We start from the raw sequence: 15854 nt of genomic DNA on the forward strand, positions 1-15854 counted from the left end.
ATCTTCTTGATGTACTTCCTCGATTTGGTTTTGGTAGTTACTTCTCTAATTGGATTAAAGTATTGTATAACAATTCAGTAGCATCTGTGACGACTAATAATATGTTGTCCAAACCCTTGGACCTCTCCAGGGACACCCGCAAAGGCTGCCCCCTTTCGCCACTATTATTCGTGATGGCAGTGGAGCCTTTGGCAATTGCTATTAGGAATAATCAAAGTATTACTGGTATTAAGATATATAATACATGAACATAAAATTGGATTCTATGCTGATGATATTGTAGTGTTTTTATCGCATTTAGAACGGTCTATACATAATTTATTTGATACTATTCAAGCCTTTAGTAGTTTCTCAGGCTATAAAGTTAATGAATCCAAATCTGCCATTCTTTTCCTTAAATATTCTGAGAGGTTAAACCCGCCTGTACAAACACCATTTAAAATAGTCTCAGATAGTTTCACTTATCTAGGTATAAAAATTAGCCCTAAAATTGAAAATTTAATATCAGAAAATGATGATCCAATGGTGGACTCTGGGTCCGAATCAATTAATAGATGGTCAATGTTGCCAATTTCTATGATTGGACGTATTAATATTCTTAAAATGAATGTTCTCCCAAAATTCCTTTATCTCTTTCATTCATCCCCCTTAGTCCTCCTGCTCATTTCTTCACAAGAATGAAACGCATGTTTTGTAATTTTATTTGGAACAACAGGCGATCTAGGCTTCGCTTATCACTGCTATACCTACCTATGAAAGAGGTGGATTAAAACTTCCTAACCTTCAGTGGTATTATTGGGCAGCCCAACTTTCAACAGCCTCCTGTTGGTTTTCATTAGTACCACCAAGGTCCTGGGTGAGCATTGAACAGTGTACTACATCTCATCTACCACTTAATTAATATCTGTACTCTGCTAAACTAAAAGAACTAAAGAAATTTACAAATAATCCATTTGTTAACAATACAATACAGGTATGGCTTGGGGTACATAAATATCGGGGTGAAACCCCAGTATTGTCACAATTTACACCAATCTGGGGTAACAGTGGCTTCACACCTGGAACGAGAGATATGGGCTTCAAAATCTGGGCCAACCAAGGCTTACTAATAATTGCAGATCTGTTTGATAGTGGCATTCTTATGTCTTTTGAAGATTTGAGACAAAAATATGACATTCATTTGAAACACTTCTTTAAGTTCCTGCAGATTAGAAGCAACATATCTAAAACACAAAACTCTCTATCTTACCTACTCTCACCTCCTTTGAAAAGATAGCAGTGAACCAAAACTCCATGAGGACAGATTTCTCACTTTTATGAAATAGTGATGGATAGCTCCGAGGTCTCCTCAGAAAATAAAAGACTTGCGTGGTGTGAGGACCTAAACGATGAGATTACAGTCGAGGACTGACAACAGGTCTGCCTAAATGCTCAAACACAATCCATAAATACTTGTTTTAAACTTCTACAATATAAATGGATAATGAGACTGTATATAACACCAATCCTGTTAAATAAATGTAATCCCTATATTCCTGATTTGTGTAGTAAATGTGGAACAAAGGGCACACTATTTCATTGCCTATGGAACTGCCCAATTATCCAAGCTTTCTGGATATTCTTTCATATGTTACAGGTGTGAGGTTGACGGTGTGTCCTAAACTATGTATCCTTGGATTTTTTTCTGCTAATTGTAAACTGAGCAATGCAGATCAGAAAATGACTGTCTTTTGTTTACTACAAGAAAAGCATACCATAGCCAAGCTTTGGAAATCATTTAACAGACCAAGCCTATGGATGTGGCTCGAGGGTCTATTACTCTCTCTTGCCCTGACAATTAAGGGACAATACTCTACCTTTGAGAAAATATGGAGATCTTTCTAGGAGTTTCTCTAGAGTTTCTAGGAGGGCGGGTGGGGGGGATACAGAGGCCTGGTTGCCTTGAATTTTTGCTGATATAATTTATATGTAATATTTTTGTTTTATTGATTTCCTTGTGTTTACATGGGTCATTTTTATCTCTTTTGTACTTAGTGATGTATGTATTGCTCTGTCAAAACATAGTAGAATTAGGTAGAGCCTTGATGTGGATGTTCTTTAGTCCACCTTACTTGTTTATTTGTACAATTGTTTGTTTGTTTGTTTGTTGAATTACTGGAGGAGATGCGCGCTCGCTTGTGGCTACGCTGTTCAGACAAGACTCCACCACAAACTACACGGAATGACCAAAACCTCTTGGTTGTATCTAGTGAAGCCCGTCTGTTAGACAGTGTTGGCCGCGGAGGAGACCGTAGCTTTGGTCTCCAGGACCGGAGTCTCTGCTGTACTCTGCTCCTCTGCCTGCTTACCTTCACTCACACACCGCGCTCGTTTGCTCCACTCTCACGTGCATGCGCGCACACTCCACACTGCAGAACACTTCGTAGCTCTGAGAATATATCTAGTGAATGTAAAGTGGACGTTTGTGCAGAAATAAATGCTGCAGCTCCTCCAGACCAACAGAGGTTTCCCGTGTCTTGTGAAGTGACGGGGCTCCGCAGAGAGAAACGTTATCGTCTCCAACCGGGTGCCGGTGTCTCCCCTGTTCCCTCCGGCCGTGGTCGGGAGGCTGGGGCAGGAAAAGCTAACACTAGGATCAGCATTGATTCATGGAGAGACCTTCGTCTGGTCAGCTAACATTACTGCCAAGCAGCTGAAATATAGAGTGATATTGTGCTTTTAGCTGACGTGTGTCGCCTCACTGTTTTGAGCGATGCTCCTTCATGTCTATGTAGAGCGAGCACAAGCGCGAGCAACAGGACGCTGACTTCCGTTGACTTAACGGCCACAGGTGTCGCTGTTAACAAGACATTTCTGATTCTTACAAACTGTCCCTTTAATGAAATATTCAGTGCACATTAGCTAACATAACTGCCTTCTCATTAACGAAAATAAAACGCCCACAGGTGATTGTTTTTGCACTGTCAGTATCAGGAAACATTTCCTGTGTGTACGAGTGATGTCGACTTATTGCATTCAGAACCCACAGGAGGAAAGGTGCTGAATGCTGTCTAGTGACTGGCAGCAGGGCTCGAAGGCTTTGCCAGAGCGGAAGATAAATCTTCTGTAGTACGCACAGGCGATAGCAGCAGCAACCAACGACTCCACAGACATACTACTTTTTCCAATGCTAGCATACAGCGCTTGTGCTTTTCAGATTTCATGTGCATTCCAGTGCTTTACAACCTATTGTCCCAAGTTTGAAAGTTTTGCGACAAAGTTCACTTTGCGTCTGGGCCAACCACGATATTTGTCGTCCTCTGACCCTCTATCATTGGATGGCTGCGCCTGCACTGCCTGCTCACTGCATCCACTTCTTGTTTTGGTTTTATTTGTCTTTTTCCCCGCCGCAGCCCTCAAATTGGAAGCTGGATAAACACATTGTTCTTAAAATGCGGATCACAGCCACACAGAGAGTACTACGCCGCCTACCAAGAGGAGTGCACGCTACCTATTTAACGTACACACTAATAGGTATTGGACTTTGTGAAATGGTCATTGTTGTGGGATATAAAATGCCTGTGAAATAAAACATAGACCCGCTCATTCATCCTCCCCCAGATCTAACTCCGCTTTGAGACACCGATACGATATATCTGCAATAAGCTAATATCAGCCAATAAGCTGATTCATCAGTCCAACTCTTGATGATACGCTGGATGTTGTTTTAGTGCTGGCAAGCTTTGGTTTCTGTCAGTTACATTCCTTTGCAGTCTAATACATTGCTTCTTTTTATTTATTAATTGTACTTGGAACCCCATTAATTCCAGTTGTTGCTAGTCTTCCTCGGGTCCACACAGAAACAATGACAAAAAAACTATAAAATCAAACAGTATCAATAAAACGTATCAGAACATCAGTGAAATGGTTCCACATATGAAACAATAATAAAATAATGGCCCACCATGGAAACAAAAACTAAATTGTCACAAATACACAGCAACAAAATAATAATCAAAACGATTTAAAAATAGCAATAACCAAAATAACATCTAAGAGAGAAATAAGCAGCTGCCAGTCCATGAACAATGTTTGATGTAATAATAATAATAATCTAATATTGTGAGAGTTTCCAGGCTCTGAATGAGTCTTTATCTCTGGGTGAACAACAGAAGTGTTCACATTGAGAAAACAACGTCAGGTCAGCCAATGTCAGACAGATTCAGATTTCAGCAGTAATCTGGATTGCCCACTGATGTCAGATGCAAGTGCATGTGGCATTGCACGGGTTAATGTTCCCCATTGCAGCCTCCCTGTTTGAGGCACAACAGCTCAATAAAAGGCAGAATTGCTCTTGAAAACAGATGAGATGTGATGATTGCACCGCGGCCCGGGCTGATTGACTGAATGATTTCTTCTTTATCTCGTCTAGCGGCTCTACCTGCTGCACAGCCTCCCTCTCCTTGTAGCAGCTCCCCTCTTCCTGTCACTCTTACCCTCCCTCCCATTACCTTTCCCACTCCCAAACCCTTTAACTCTGTCACCCTCTATGCACCAATTCCTCTGCCTGAACCATTCCCCATCCTTTACTCTCCCTCTCTCTGGGAGCTATTGTGCCTTGTTATGCGTCTCCAACAGTGATTGCCTCCAAATCTCCAGGATTCTCATTTCCACAAGTGATCCTGGTGCCATAATCATTGCAAGGAGCATCTCCATAATAAGATTTGGTTTGCTTACAAGATGGTTTCAAGGTGTTTTCACACCTTTAACATCAATAAAGGATTCTTAAGAGCGGTCTTTTTAGAGTCAACATATAGTAGCGACTTACCACCAGTGTTGGGCAAGTTACTTTCAAAATGTAATACATTACATAGTACTAGTTACTTTCATTGACAGTAGGGATGCTCATTTTGAAAAATGTTCTTAACCGATAACCGACCCTCGTTAACCGATTATTAACCGTTAACCGACAACATTTGTGCCTCGCATGCAGCGGTGTACCAGCTGCAGGAGCACAACAGATATTGGTTGACGGGAGTCTCCAGTTCAGCGTCCGGGAGCGTTAACTTAGCAGCTACGATGCTGCGTGTAGTGTCGCAGACATGCAGCCACTTTCCCAGTAAAAGTCTCCACCGCACATTTAGTTTAGTTTAGCAGGTTGTCAGCTGTGTGTCTGCCCGGCGGAACTTTAGCGAGTGGCCAACAAACAGTGTGTGTATTTGTGCTACGTTAGCAGCTCTAGCATTGCCGGAGGCTTCGTGCTCGCCGCCGCACACGTAGTCTGCGTAACTTTAGTGAGTTTCCAACAGACCGTGTGTGTGTGTTGGCGGTGAGTGTGAGGTTGTTGGTGGCGTTCTAGCTGTGAACATAGGTGTAGCAGTGTGTGTACAGTTTATTTGTCGGTGAATAAATGCTATGAAACTACAACTCCTCCGCTCCGCTCAAACGAGCCAGAGACCGGAGCCGACTTCCTGTATCCTGCAACTCCGGCTCCGCCTCTTAAGGTGGGCTGTTAAGGTGGACCAGCTTTTCTCCTTAAAGAGACGAGCCGCTCCTCTGAGCCGCTCAGCGTTTGAGTTAATTATTACATTTCTTTTAACCGTTTTAACCGAAAGCGTTAATCTGTTAAAATGCTTAATGTTGGTTAGCGGTTAAATGGTTAATTATGGACATCTCTATTTGACAGTAATAAGGTACTTTACACTGTTACTGTCTGTGTAGAGTAATGTGTTACTGATTACACTACCTTTGCATTACTTTCACCAAAGTAAATGCAGACAGTGGGCACTATAAAAATGGAAGACGGTGATCAAAGCACAGACGCTCAAGTTTTATGCAGTTTATTATAAATCCTGTGGTGGGCGATGCTGTAGAGCCTAAAGTCTGGGGCACACATCCAACGTCAGGAGCGCGTGGCGGCTGCGTGGCGTGTTGGCTGTGTGATACACACGTCTGGTGTTCACACTAGCTGCGTGTCGGCTGCGTGTCTGCTGGGTTTCTGCTGCTGCTGTCAGCCCTTTCTTTCTACATAGGGTTTGCCTTTTAATGGCCATTTAACTTCATGATAAATGTGATTTATATTTATTTTAGACAGAGAAGGTTCAGAAACGTGTGGTAATTTGTAAATAATAGTAATAATCCACAATTAAAACTCTGTACTATATTCATTCATTGAGCTCTCCAAGTCACTTTATGTTCTAGAACACTGTCCGGCACATATTTCAGAATAAAAGCCTCGTGTTAACAAATGAAGGAATTCTGTCCACAGAAAAACCGGAGCAGGAAGTGTTGATTTAAAAATAAGTCTTTCATTTTTTTCATCTCCGTAACATATTCTACAGATAGACATGGAAACTGTAGTAAAGTATTGCTGGTATGATGTTAATATACTGTCAATAGATCACTTTCACTGTCTGTGACATATTCTACAGATGTCTAGACATGGAAACTGTAGTAAAGTCTTGCTGATATGATGTCCATATACTGTCACTAAATCACCTTTACTGTCTGTTGCTGCTGAGAGACGCAGCTGAGACGCGCGCGGCTCCCGTGAAAAATAGGTGAGCCTTCTATTCTATAAAATAGAATAGCGTCTGACGCGCGTCTCATGCGGGCAGTGTGGCCCCTCTAACCTGTTAACATGGACGCCAAAATAAAAAACAACACGCCACGCAGTCGCCACGCGCTCCTGACGTTGGTAGTGTGTCCACCACTTAAGGACGTGTGTCAGTATAGTATTTTAATCTGGCAGAAAAGAGCTGGCGGGGCACTGGCGGGGCACTGGCGGGGCACTGGCGGGGCACTGGCAGGGCGCTGGCGGGGCCAGAAACCAGAGAAGTAAGTCTCAAACTGGTGATGTCATAGGGTATAACGTGTGGAGCTGCTCCATAGAACAATGAATGGGAGGTTTTCTTTCTCTTTATTCTACTGTAGTGTTGTCAGCTGTGAAACACAAAATGTTCCCATATACTCAGAACGTTCCTCTGGGTGCTCTCAGTGTCCTCTAGAACACCTCTCCCCATTCATTGTCTATAGAACAGTTCCACTCTTTATACCCGATGACATCACTAGTTGGAGTTTCAGCACTCTAGTTTGTGGATTTGGGAGAGAGTTGTTCATGTTTTTGCTTAAACCATATGAATAACATGTATGAATTTTGAAAATGGCCGTAGTTCTCCTTTAATGTAAGTAATGAACTGGGTTAGTTTCAAGGTGATATCTGTTGATTAAATGTTTTACCTTATTCACCTGTGTGGCTTGTAAAATGTATGGAACTTTACAATCCATATCTTTAAAGGCCGTTTTGTCAAAATGAGGTTTTTCTTTGACTCTGAGCCAGAAATCTCCACTTCAGCAGCACATCCACTAAACTTTCCACTCTCATTCCTATCTATATTCTGAAGGTTTGGACTGAGGGGGTTTGTTCATATAACATTCAGAGCCTGATTTATAGAATATTTTATTCCTTAAAGCATGTCAATGAAATTATTTTTTTATGGTTGTTGACAGTATTTTCTGATTTATGGAGTGATAAAAAGATATCACTAATCCCCTCAGTAAAAACCTTTGACTCAAATATGTCAACAAAATCTTGAATTATTGCACAGCCTCATTAGCCTTGTGAACATGCAGTTACTGAGTGTAAGACTTCCTACAAGACTAGGTGATGACTAGTGAGACTAGAAAACATTGGCTGGCAATCTAATCCCTGAGTTAAATTGCAGAATAGCGCATAAATATGCACATTTGTGGTATATATAAACATAGTATTAACATAAAAATGCATGCAGCTACAGCTAAACAACTGCTCTAGTGCTAATTATATATTTTTGCTATCACAAAGCACTCCATAATCCACCCTCTGATAATGTCTGCTCAAAGTGTGGTTCAATAATTTCAATATATAACTCTCACCAACATTTAAGTCCTGTAATTGTGAAGAAAGTGAAAGTGTTTGAGTACTGACTTCTATGAATGACCCGAGTACTTCAGGCAGCCAAACAGACTATAATAGCCTTGTAGTCAAACTCTCTTAGCAATGAGGATGATGCAACACTCTGAGTTCTTGTTCTCTCTGGTAGTTGTTGTCACACTCAGAGCTGTCAGCGGAGTTTGTACTTGAGCAGCAGAGAAAAGACTATGTTCTGATCACGGCCTGAGGAAACGGAAACGGTACAAAATGCTTGTCGGAGAAGCACCGGCATCATATTCCTGTTCAATTCATGGCAGAGCCATTTGCTACGGTACATCAAGTCTGGGAAAGTTATTTCTGCATAGTTCTCGTCACATATTCCTCGACACCTACTGTACAACACTTGAACAGAAAAAAAAATATGCTTAATGACCCAGTCAAAGGCATTTGTACACACAAACACTCAATGGGAGGCTATTTCTACCAGTCAGCATCCCAGTGGGCTCCACCTCCACCTCTCTGTGTGTCTCCGTGCTGCTTTAGAGAGAGCGCGAGACAACACAACTGTAACCTAGACAACGGCTCTCCCTCTGCTAGGGCTGCAACAACACAGTAAACAGACTACTACAATAAAATGTATAGTTGCTATGCCGTTGCTATGTTAGCAAAAGCTGCCTATTCTATTCACTCATCCAGTATGGAGTAACATTAACACCTGAGAGATAAAGCTCGAAGAGGTAAAGAGCTAAAAAGTTTCATAGAGCTGAGTGGAACTTCAACATTGGTGATAATTCTCTGTGGGTTTCTCGCGACAACTGATACCTTCCACCTTATGCCTAGTTCACACTACAGCTTTAGCCCTGATTCTCCAATCACCAACAGTTATTAGAGCTCCCAGACAAAAGCCCCAGATCAGAGGCAAATCGCTATTGTCTTGGCGCTCGCAAATCTGCGCTGGAACGCTATGTGTGAACTGTTGAAAGACGAGAGCCGCGAGGCTCTCTGGTGCACTGCAGACACATCCCAGATATCCAGCATCAACACCTGTCAGGGACTCTGTCAGGGAGCTACGGCCAAAATATACTTCCATCTTTACAGGAAACAACTTGGTTAGGTTTAGGAAGAGATGGTGTTTTGGGTTAAAAATAACTGTAAATAAAGTGGCATAACTTCAGTACGGAAGTTACGTGAAAAATAAATAAACTTGACATGAAACCCGGTTTCGTGGTTGAAAGTCCGGTATCTTTTGACCAACCCATGCACCCCGACCTCCTCCCTATGCAGCGTTTGTCGCTCTTTATACTTCCTGGTTCACAATTACGTGATGATGTATATGAATTACAGTGCATTACTTTTCGTAAGTATAACAACGAACAGTGAGAACAGCCTGCGCAGGTATACGTCATTTACAAATGTAGTTTGGAGACCAGACGTACTCATCAGGGATTATCTTGTAGTGTGTGCCCCCCCGTCAGCGGTCAGTCATGTAGTGTGAAAACCTCAATGACTTCAAGACTCCCGATTACAAGCTAAACTAAATAATGGAACTATAAAATAAAATGACTCAAAGTGAAAAGTGTTATTTTATTTTATTTTGTTATTTGCTTGTGCTACTGCTTTTTCTTATCTGTTCTGAAGAGTACTCAACTTTACTACAAGGGCTGCAACTATGTTATTATCAAATAACCTGTCTACTATCATTTCAAATACACACGTGGACAAAATTGTTGGTACCATTCCGTTAAAGAAAGAAAAACCCACAATGGTCAATGAAATAACTTGAAACTGACAAAAGTAATAATAAATAAAAATGTACTGAAAATGAACTAATGAAAATCAGCTATTGTTTTTGAATTGTGGTTCAACAGAATCATTTTAAAAAACAAACTAATGACACTGGCCTGGACAAAAATGATGGTACCCCTAGAAAAGATTGAAAATAATTTGACGATAGGGACATGTTAAACTAAGGTGTGTCCTGTAAATAGCATCACAGGTATCTTCAAACTTGTAATCAGTCAGTCTGCCTATTTAAAGGGTCAAAAGTAGTCACTGTGCTGTTTGGTATCATGGTGTGTACCACACTGAACATGGACCACAGAAAGCTAATGGTAAAAAGGCTAAAAGACCATCTCCAAGCAGCTTGATGTTCCTGTGACTACAGTTGCACATATTATTCAGAAGTTTAAGGTCCATGGGTCTGTAGCCAACCTCCCTGGACGTGGCCACAAGAGGAAAATTGATGACAAATTGAAGAGACGGATAGTACGAATGGTAACCAAAGTGCCCAGAACAACTTCCAAAGAGATTAGAGGTGAACTCCAAGGTCAAGGTACATCAGTGTCAGATCGCACCATCCGTCACTGTTTGAGCCAAAGTGGACTTAATGGAAGACGACCCAGGAGGACACCAAATCATAAAAAAGCGAGACTGGAATTTGCCAAAATGCATATTGACAAGCGACAAAGCTTCTGGGAGAATGTCCTTTGGACAGATGAGACAAAACTGGAGCCACATCAGCTCTATGTTCACAGACGCAAAAATGAAGCATCCAAAGAAAAGAACACTGTACCTAATGTGAAACATGGAGGAGGCTCGGTTATGTTCTGGGGCTGCTTTGCTGCATCTGGCACAGGGTGTCTTGAATCTGTGCAGGGTGCAATGAAATCTCAAGACTATCAAGGCATTCTGGAGCGAAATGTGCTGCCCAGTGTCAGACAGCTTGGTCTCAGTTGCAGGTCATGGGTCCTCCAACAGGATAATGACCAGAAACACAGCTAAAAACACCCAACAATGGCTAAGAACAAAACATTGGACTATTCTGAAGTGGCCTTCTATGAGCCCTGATCTAAATCCTATTGAACATCTGTGGAAGGAGCTGAAACATGCAGTCTGGAGAAGGCACCCTTCAAACCTGAGACAGCTGGAGCAGTTTGCTCACGAGGAGTGGGACAAAATACCTGTTGACAGGTGCAGAAGTCTCATTGAGAGTTACAGAAATCACTTGATTGCAGTGATTGCCTCAAAAGGTTGTGCAACAAATATTAAGTTAAGGGTACCATAATTTTTTTGTCCAGGCCAGTTTCATTAGTTTGTTTTTTAAAATGATTCTGTTGAACCATAATTCAAAAGCAATGTCTGATTTTCATTAGTTCATTTTCAGTACATTTTTATTTATTATTACTTTTGTCAGTTTCAAGTTATTTCAGTGACCATTGTGGGTTTTTCTTTCTTTAACGGAAGGGTACCAACAATTTTGTCCACGTCTGTATAAAACATCAGACAACGGTGAGAAATAACCATAACAATGTCCTAGAGCCTAACTTAAGAGCTGATGTCTTCAAATGTCTTGAATATCCAGTTTACCGTCAGAAAATGTTGCTTTTCCATCACCGTCTCTCTTTCCATTAAATGTACAGTAGGTCTGCAGTTAGAGGTTTGTCAGGCCTCCATACAGTTGTCTTGTGTTGCTCTGTGTACGATGACACAGCAGTGAAGGGCAGATTAACTGACAGCATGAGGTTAGAATGAGGTGATCACCGTTTAAGGGGAAGACATACAGTAGAGATTAATATATTGCAGTATATACATGTTATTGTACTTTGGCCTTGCATAGCCCTTGATGTATCCAGCACCTGTTCTAAACTTTTTGGATATGTAGACATATTGTCTTTTTAATTGTCCGTTCCACATACCACTGCCTCTATCAGCCATTGAAATGTGGAAAAGAGCCACCAAGAGAATCTGTTCTTTGATAAACATGCAAGTGCCAAGCTGCAAACAGCAATTTAAAAGCTAATCAGCAAGAGACAGGCATTCCCACTAAATCCCACTCTTCCTGATGGCATGCAAATAGTGGAAAATTTAATCAGTCTTTTTTTAACCCCTCCTGACTTTACCCTCAGTCGTCAAGGCAACACTAATCTCAAAAGCTGTCTGGCAAGTGAAATTTTTAACGCTGATCAAAAGTTCTTCACAATGGGAATAACATGAGCTGAGGCTTGAAGCTTGTTTTCTACCGACTAAAATATACACAATCATTGGCCCATATATTTCAAAGATACAGTATATTATATTAACCACATCTTTGCTGATGTGTCCCAGATTCATTTGTTTTAATGACAAATGCATCAAGTATTGAGAAGTTTGATACAACTGAAGTTGTCTGTTGGCAGTCTAAACTGTATAGGACCCTAAACCAGCATGATGGTCTGCAGCTTCTCTTTGACTACTAAAATGAACTATAATCAACTATAGGACTTAACTTAACTCAAGACTTTAAGAAAAACTACACCCAGTTTCATAATCTTGCTTGTGCTGCTAACTAGCGTTGACATCATTGTGACACCACAGCACCACCTTCAGAGTTTCAGAGGGATGATTTGGATGCCACTGAGTTCCATACCAAGCGAGAAGCACAGGAGCCTAAACCTCAGGACGCCCACGACTGGAGTCATACACATACATATATATATATACACACATATTATATATATATATATATATATATATACACACACACATATATATATATATATATATATATATATATATATATACACACACACACATATATATATATATATATATATAGACATAGGAGGGAGCCATACATATATCTATCTATCTCTCTCTCTCTATATATATATATATATATATATTTATATATATACTGGAAAAACAAAGTTTGGAAACTTGTGTTTGGTCGATTATTTCTCTGTTGTTCCAATGCTAATGGTCATTGTATTTTACATGGTTGGAAAGCCTGTTTATTTACCTTCGCAATGATGTCCAACTTGTAAAGATCATGCATTTGTGGGATGAGCAGCACAGCTGATTATGTGGGTAGCGCCCAAGAAAAATTTGCCAAAATGGTCTGCCAATGGTAAACAGTGTATTCTCATAAGGCTACCAGGAAGCCTGCAATGACTGCCCTTCACCGTCAGGCCTGTTTGCGCCGGTGTCAACAACACAAACAATGTAACCTGAACATGTGGGGGAATGTCATGTTCAGTGATGAGTCCAGGTTCTGTCTGCCCAAGTTGGATGGCAGGGTCAAAGCATGGAGACGACGTGGAGAACGCTATGCTGATTGTTGCACCGATGGAGTAACAGCTTTTGGTGGGGGCAGTGTCATGGTGTGGGGAGGCATCTCCCTCACTGGCAAAACAAGGCTTGTCATCATTGAAGGCCATCTCAATGCAGGGAGATATCGGGATGAGATTCTGCAGCCAGTGGCGATCCCATATCTCCACAATCTGGCACCTAACTTCATCCTCCAAGAAACAACGCTCACCCCCGCAGAGCCAGGGTTATCACAGACTACCTCCACAATGTGGGAGCAGAGAGAATGGAACGGCCTGCCAAGAGTCCACACCTCAACCCAAATGAACACTTGTAGGATCAGCTTGGGCGTGCTGTACGTGTTAGAGTGACCAACACAACCTCGTTGGCTGACCTGCAACGAATCCTGGTTGAGGAATGGAACGCCATCCCACAGCAACGTGTGACCAGGTTGGTGACCAGCATGAGGAGGAGGTGCCAGGCTGTTGTGGCTGCGTATCGATCTTCCACCGCTACTGAGGCTCCTGACGGTGTATTAAATGAATAAAGTGTAAAATTGCCAATATGTCTTGTTTGTTCCTTGTTACTGATAGAGAGTTCAATCATCCAATCCACCAAACAACTCAAAACAAGAGTCAATACCAACAGGAGAATACACTGTTTACCATTGACGGAGCATTTTGGCAAATTTTTCTTGGGCGCTCCCCACATAATCAGCTGTGCTGCTCATCCCACAAATGCATGATCCTTACGAGTTGGACATCATTGCGAAGGTAAATAAACAGGCTTATCAACCATGTAAAATACAATGCCAGTTAGCATTGTAACAGCAGAGAAATAATCGACCAAACACAAGTTTCCGAACTTTGTTTTTCCAGTTTATATATATATATATGTATATATATATATATATAGACTCAGAAAATGTCAGTCAATGAACGTTCAGCCGAAACCAACGTTGATATCTGAGAGTTTAAAAATCCAATAATGATTTATCTAACGAAAGTAGGTTTTTTTTTCATAAGCACATAACATAAACATACATTTTTGGTAAGGATCCTTTATATTCGATTTTTCAAAGACTTGTGACCAATATATGTAGTGAGCGGTGTAAAAATCAGAGTCCTCTGGTGGACAAACTATGTGCTTGTGATACTGTTTTTAAATGACCTTAAACATAATTTAGCATTTCTGTGGTGACATTTCTTGTTGTGTATCAACCTCTGTTGTAAGCTAATATCAGCTAATATATTGGTCTAGCTCTAGTGTCAGCCACTTACTGTGTGTATCATGTCAACCATACAGTATGCTTGTGTCGATGCATGTGCATCCTTGTGTGCGTGAAGGACAAAACGGGGCCCTGCTCACATAAACATGAAAAGCACCACTGATTGTCAAAAAGTCCACAGCGTCCCTTTAAGAATAAAATGTTGTCATCAGTATGTGTATAAGACAGATGTATATTATCCAACAAGGACCTTTACATTTTTTCAACACTCATAATAAGTTAACACATCTGAATGTTTAAATATTAGCTATTGACTTGAATAGATTTAATTCATGACATAATGATTGAGCTCTTCTGTTGAGGCCTGACTTTAACCCTTTAAAATAGACTTAACACCATTGGGCTACACTAATGATTTCATTGTCTAATATTACAACTGAACTAGAGTCGATGGTATACATCAATGATTTAACCTGACAGAGTTACTAGTCTTCATTAATTAGCTCATGCACTGTTTCACACCCAGCATTAAAATCTGTATTTGTGAATTTCAAATGACTCCAAAACCTCTGAAGGATGAGTTCGTATGACTTTAAATAGTTGCAGGATTATTCTGACAAAGCAGGAGCTCTCTCTTCTAATCTTCAGCCGCTCTTTGATATCTACCGTGCATATGGATCAGAAGAGAGCTCTAGCAATGAAATATTATCCATCCCATCTTTCCACCAATATCTTCAAATACGTACGCTCTACACATGGAGGAGAGGAAAACCTGCCACCTTAGGATGAAGGAAACAGGGGGTCGGAACCACGGATGTATAAAGAGGGCTGGATACAGCCTCGGAGTCAGGGCCCCATTCATTCCTATGAAAGCTGCTCAGTGGCGCACGGGTATAAATTTACCCGGATCTTCCAGCGATCTACCGCATCAGTTGGGCCCCGCCTACTGCCCTCGGTCCAGCCTCGGTCTGGTGCTCATTCACATGAACCGATGAAGGGAAATAACATATAAATAAAATATTTTACATGCATTTTATAACTTTTAGGACCTAATGATTAAATAAAGGCTATTCAAGTGTTCATACTGGGAAGTTGATTCACCTAAAAAAAAAAAAACTATCCTCTGAGCTACAAGTCTCTTTCCCAATGTAAGTCTATGGGAACAAGTATTTTTGGGCCCAATGCATCACATGACAGACACAGAAGTTGTAGTACCCCTGTTTGGGCACTATGTAAAATCTGCTTCAAAGCCCAGCGCTCCTCCTGGGGGCATGGTCGAGACACAATGCTGGCTCAGGATGGAGGACAGCATTTAATGAAAACTAGAATTACTGCCTCAGAGTTGTATGTCACCGCCAACCAGCTGAGTTGCAGTTTAAATGTCATCACCTCATCATTTCATCCTATTAGACATTTGACATGTTAAATTGGGATAATTAGCATATGAATTATTGAGTTAAGGTCAAAAATGTGTTTTGTGAGGTCACAGTGACCTTTGACCACCAAAATCTTCAGTTCATCCTTGAGTCCAAGTGGACGTTTGTGCCAAGTTTGAAGAAATTCACTCCAGGCGTTCCTGAGGTATCATGTTCATGAGAATGGGATGAATGGACAACCCAAAAACATCATGCTTCCAGCCGCAGCTGTCGCCGGCACGGAGGCATTAAATGA

The 15854-nt window shown here is 41.2% G+C and overlaps 1 protein-coding gene across 5 annotated transcripts in view; it reads right to left on the minus strand.

The window, feature by feature from the left end:
• Positions 1-15854, minus strand: part of ascc3 (activating signal cointegrator 1 complex subunit 3) — a 206595-nt gene that overhangs the window by 156075 nt on the left and 34666 nt on the right. The window lies entirely within an intron of this gene.

The sequence above is a fragment of the Sebastes umbrosus genome, chromosome 11 (assembly GCF_015220745.1).
Source record: "Sebastes umbrosus isolate fSebUmb1 chromosome 11, fSebUmb1.pri, whole genome shotgun sequence".
NCBI classification, from domain to species: Eukaryota; Metazoa; Chordata; class Actinopteri; order Perciformes; family Sebastidae; genus Sebastes; species Sebastes umbrosus.